The following is a 5885-nucleotide window of genomic DNA, read 5'->3' as shown; positions in this document are numbered from 1 at the left end:
TCTGCAACGGGAAAATCAGCAAAACTTTGAGATTAAAAATCTCAGCCTTGAGACTGTTTCGGAGGGTTAATATTCCTCACCTTTGGGTGAAATTGGTTGGAATTGAAAACAATTTTCAAATCACTTTAATCGAAATACTTTTGCAACCGGAAAAACTTTCTCAAAACACAAGATCCTTTAAACCTTGGAAACAATTGAAATGGAGAAGTCTAAATGTTGAACTAGCATGATTTCAACCACAACCAAAACTTTAATAATGCAAGAAAACTGTAGAACAACACCAACCACAAAAAGAAAATAAAAGTCAACAAAATTAGCAAGGAAGAAATACTTGCAAACTTCCTAGGGTCCTTACCGGTAACACGCGTTGTTGTAAACGGCCAGATTCGCAGAGATTCGCCTGCCCTTCCTTGATAGACGTATTACTCGATAACCTTTCGTTGTTGACTTCGGCAAATGGTGGAGCTCCGAACGAACTCAACCACGCAATAGTTAACATGTTGATACCTAGAGTCGAGCAAATTGATCCAGGGAACAAATTAAGTAGGCTTGTTTCCTCGTACAGACGCGAATCTCGGCGTTCAGAAACTCGGGTCAGTTATAGCCGTAACTAACACGAGGTTCCCACCTCACATACGAGTGAGTCGAAGAAACAAAATTCGAGAAGTCGCCATAGAGGTCGCTCAGTGACATACACCTCTTCTCCTTCTTCCCTTATGACACGCTTCGGGTCCATGCTGAATCCGCATTATCTTGTTTAATCATTCCCGAGGAGGTCTACAAACTTCAAAGTATAACATAGGGTGACCTTAGTCAAACCCATAAATCTTCTAATCGCGTAGCTTTCCCGGCTACCCAAAGCAACGCCTTATATGGTACCACTCGCCGAACCATGCTTTCAGATTGTACAACCCTAAAACTCCACAAGCAACGTCAAATGGCGAGTACTAAAGCACAATTAAATCTCTCTTACTTAATTTCGAAGCCGACAGGTCTAAGCGAGGAATTTCATTCTGTTGTTCAGTAGATTAAGTAGCTGAAGATCCACTTTTCCTTGACAACCCCTAAGGCACAAGAAACGTCAACGAGTTGCGCTTGACAGGATCTTCGCGAAATGATGATTCAAATTCCTCGAGAGTTGTCAAATGACATTTCAAGGCTAACATGAGAGCAACAATCAACATCCCACATTAATCACATTTACATAAACCCAAGTTTGTCGTTCACATACCTTGCTCCATTTATTTTTACCTCATACTGGGCCCACATCTTTGCCGCGGTCTGTGCACTGTGGAGGAGCTTTGGGTGGCGATACTCATTCAAATTCAAGAAAAACAAATAAAGGATGAACAATAACTGGACTCGATAAAGATGACAAGACAGATGGAACATCGAGTCCCACCAACAATATTTCAATGAACAGGATTCACGTGAATATGCACAATTTTGGAAGTGAATCCATAAACCAATTCAACATAATGTATAAACATATAACAGTTGGACTTGAAAGAATTTAAGACAAATCACAACAATCGAGTCTGTGGAAGTAATCTAGTTCAATTTCCAAGTCCAACATTTAACAAACCAGATTCACTGAACAGAGCGATGGCAAACAACCGAATCGGTAAGTGAATTCAACAATAAATCAACATTCAAAATGATACAAAATCACGCAAACACAAGTTCAATTACAAAGACAAGTCGGAACATAAGTCAACCTTTCGAAAAAGGGATAACGATTTTCAAATTAAGGGATCCAAAGGGAAAACAAACAATAGTTCCGACTAACCACAAGTTGAAGTTTTGGGGAATAACTCTAGAGTAATTTATTTGTCGCAAGTTGTATTCAGTAATTAACAACTTTCAACCTCGGTATACACTAGGGGGATCCGGTGGCCAGTCGGGCCCTAAACCGTGTGAATAGTTGTAATTATATGAACACACACGAGCAACAACCCTTTCACAACTAGGGAGAGAACCGGAATTCCATAGTAAGGAATTCCTAAAATCTCGCGCATAACAGGAATTCAAGACTCTAGACGAACCTCGAAACACGGTTTAAATCAGTGTAAGGTTTTGTTCAAAACCTCAAATGTAAAAACCACGATAAAGTTAAACAACGTTTTCCGCCAAGACTTCCCTTTTTCCGAAATCTCTTTCCCAAAACATCTTTGAAACCGCTCGTGAACTGATTTTCGAAATCCTCTTTCCGAAAACTTTCTCGAACGTTTTTTCGAAACTAGGTCTTAATAACCGAAGTCAAACCTTTTCAAACGTTAGGTAGAAATTCTAACAACTTTTCAAGTCAAAGGTTCCGACTTCCGAAACACGTTCTTGAACAACCATTTCCCAAGTCAACTTTTTACCAAGATTTGGAAATTTTCACGAGCCGACAGAAACTTTTTCGGGTATCAGAGGTTTTTTTAAATCGTTGAGATCAAAGACTCGGAAGCATTGCTCTGATACCACTTTCTGTAACGCCCCAAGCTGCACCTCACCAGCTTAAGCACGTCACAGTGCCGCGAGTCTCTAAAACATAAACCGAACGCTCGATTTACATCCTAGAGAACCGCTAGGCATTTTGCTTGAAAACTTTTTGACACAGCGGAAGATACAAATATGCTTGAGGTGAAAAACTTGAGTTGCTGAAATCTATTTCACTCGTTCAGAACTTGGATAAAGACTCACACAATGTTGAATTTCACTTTAAGAGAATTCAACTAAATGATGACACGAGACTAGATAACCACAAGTTCCAGAACACAAAGTTCGAGAAATAGAATTTAGAATAAGGTTCACACGGTAATTTACCGAACTTGTTCTGCACACCCAGCTCGATCCGCTATTGTCCCGTCACCAGTGCACAGTACCTGCATCCATACTGTTGTAGGGGTGAGCTTTCGTCCTCGCTGCTCAACAGGAACCCTAACTCGACTAGGTTTGAAAATTAACAAACATGTGTTTGGAGCGCTCCAGTATGAAAACATGCTTAAACCAAGTGTTTAAGAGAAACGACAAACTTTAATGTTTTTCAACTTGAAAACTGATGCATGATGCTCAAACAACTACGGCGCCAAGTCCAAGTTTTACCTGATGGCCGGTCCCATAGACCCACTACACGACCTTACCTCAATTTAATTTATCACCAGGTAAGCGTAGCGAGAGCGTCCGCTACCTAGCTACACACACGGATCGGGTCGTCATTGCGATCGCTCACCGTCCGACCGGTGTAACTAACCCTCCGGAGGTTTTGGGGATCGAACCCAAGGAAGTCAGAGCCACCCTTCGCTCTCAAGCCATCACATTTCTCACATGGTTTGGTTAGTATGCATTGCATTTGAACATAACCAAACCATACCAACTAACATGCATCATTTAATAACAATATAAGAAAATCACTAACCGAGGAGAGTCCTGAATCCCTACCTGGATTCCGATGCGTTCTCTCACGTACTCCGAGAGTGACGAACCTTCTGTTCCTCGGGTAACTGGAGTCCTAGATTCCGACATTTCAATAGTTAATAACTTTTGAACAGTTAAACGAAATCTCAACGATTAGTATATCGTCCAAACCAACTTTTCCTGGTTTGACCAGGAGTTGACCAAGGGTTGACTATTTTGACCATTTGACCATGTTTGACCAACCGAGGTAGATTCGATAATTACCTAAATTATCGAACATTGACTTGAAGTTACGTTATCGACCAAACATATATTGAGTGCACCCGATTACTAAGGCCACCCAATACATGTATATTAATCCCTTACTTATTATCAAACCACGAAATACACAAGCAAACCAATAACGACTTCACTAACGAAAGATCTCGAATTTACTTAACCGTTTTGCGGCATAGTAATTCCACAGAATTTACTATGGACACCCAAGCTTTATAGCTTCAACATATTTTTGATTTTTCCACAACCAATTCATAAATTCTAAACAGCTATCACCTAAATAACAACAACCACAATCAAACATGATAGTCATAATCCATTCACATCGACACACAACCCATTCTGCACATGCAATCGAGCTTATACACATTCAAACAACCAACTATCCATTTCAAGGCCACAACAACAGGTTATCCACTCATTTTCAAACCCAACCTTGAGCAACCAAACTTAGAACAAGCGTAATACAATCTCAGCCAAACGACCCATTCAGTTCATCTAACCTCCAAGTATCACACCAAGATCAAAACTTGGTTCGAGAGTTGAAATATACCTTGAAAAGCTACTTCGAGCAAGCTCGATTGAACAGGGATGATGACGAACTGGGAATCCAACACCAGCTAGCAGTTCTTTGGAATTTAGCTTCAGTTTAGAACGACAAGCATCAACATGTGGAGACGAGATGAAGAGCGAAACAAGAGAGGCCAGAGAAGTCGCCTGCGTCGAAGAGCAGAACCGGAACCGAGAGGAATCCAGAAACCCAATTCATCAGAACTCACTCCAATCCGAAAACTAAGTATCAAATCGTGTATATTATGACGAAGGGATGAATTTCCATACCGAATGCGCCTTGAATGGTGGCCGGAAACTTGCAGAAATCGCCGGCGAAAGCTTGGACCTTCACCGTCGGCTCTTCGTCCTTGTCAGGTGCATGGACGATCCAAGAGCATCAGGCTATAGGCGACGAAGAGGCGAAGAAGATGGTGGTCGTCCGTCGTCGATCGGTGGCCGGACGAAGTAGCGCCGGTCAGACCCTGTTGCCGGTTTCTGGGTTTCGTTTCGGGTCAGAGAGAACTCTGATTCTCTCCTCTCTCTCGATCCTTCTGGATCTCCCAACAGAGCACACATAGATAAATAGACTGACCCAATTAAGGATGAACGGCTAGGATCAAGAGGTGGAGTCGGTGGATGGCTAGGATCGCGCCATCTGTTTCCTAATTTCTTAATTTAATATCTAAAATTCCTCAACTTCGGAAAATAGTTAAAAAAATAGTTCGGGTCACCGAAAAATTCTCCGAAAATTTCCACGAACTCGTCATGACGTGTACTTCATTATCCAACTTCTAAATTGAGGATTTCACTTCACGAAATTTTCTGAAAATATTCTCGAGTACTTTAACTTTTATCGAAATCGATAAGTAAATTATCGAATTATTTCACTTAAACTCGATAAATTTTTCCGGGGCTCACAGAAATGTTTGGTTTGGAACTTTATGTATAAGAATTATTAGTGGTATTTACTTTGTGTACTGTTTGCGAAATTTTTCCATATAGTAAAGGAGCAACAACAAACGGAGACGCTTACCAGCCGCTTTACCTGTTTTTGGCTATGGTGCACAACTTTTTCATTGCTCACGCATCATACGTGGATTGTTAGATTTTTCATAGTTGGTGCTGCTCCACGTATGTGGCTGACGTAAAACAGATAGTGGATTTATTGCTTAACGTAAACAGATAATTAGAAGTCCTTTATGTTATCAATTCCTCTTTTGATTTTAGAAAGAAAAAATAATAATAATTACATGACCTAGCTAAATTTTTTAATATTATAGAGGCTTATTTAAATGAAAACCAATGTCATCGGAATATAGTCCATTCTTCAGAGTGGCAACAAACTAAGTGTCCACCAAAACTTATACAAGAATTAATTCACTAAATCTCTTCATTGGTCCTAAAAAGAATAGTACGCAATTAGTTTGATAAGAGAAACTTCGTTCAAAAAGTGGGCATGTTTTTGGTCAATCTTCTTTCAATAAGGTCATTCTTAATGACTGAAAATAGAAGAATCAAAGGGCGGTAAATCATGCTAAAATTCACAGGCAACAAATCCTAATGACTTCTATTTATAGTTATTTCTAAAAATTGTATAAGACGTGTGGAATATCAAAATCCTAGCTCATTGTGTCAAAACTAATTTGATCGGATAG

At 40.1% G+C, this 5885-nt stretch overlaps 1 long non-coding RNA gene across 1 annotated transcript; it reads right to left on the bottom strand.

Annotated features, from left to right (window-relative positions):
* Window positions 1–2753: 2753 nt before the first annotated feature.
* LOC133727235 (uncharacterized) lies at window positions 2754–4747 on the bottom strand. Its single transcript, XR_009855064.1, has 3 exons — window positions 4232–4747; window positions 3427–3496; window positions 2754–2881 (listed from the first exon to the last, which is right to left on the bottom strand). It is a non-coding gene; the product is annotated as an uncharacterized LOC133727235 (long non-coding RNA).
* Between the last annotated feature and the right edge of the window lie 1138 nt (window positions 4748–5885).

The sequence above is a fragment of the Rosa rugosa genome, chromosome 1 (assembly GCF_958449725.1).
Source record: "Rosa rugosa chromosome 1, drRosRugo1.1, whole genome shotgun sequence".
NCBI lineage: Eukaryota > Viridiplantae > Streptophyta > Magnoliopsida > Rosales > Rosaceae > Rosa > Rosa rugosa.
The sequence above is the reverse complement of the archived record's forward strand: the minus strand, read 5'-3'. Positions and strand labels throughout refer to the sequence as shown.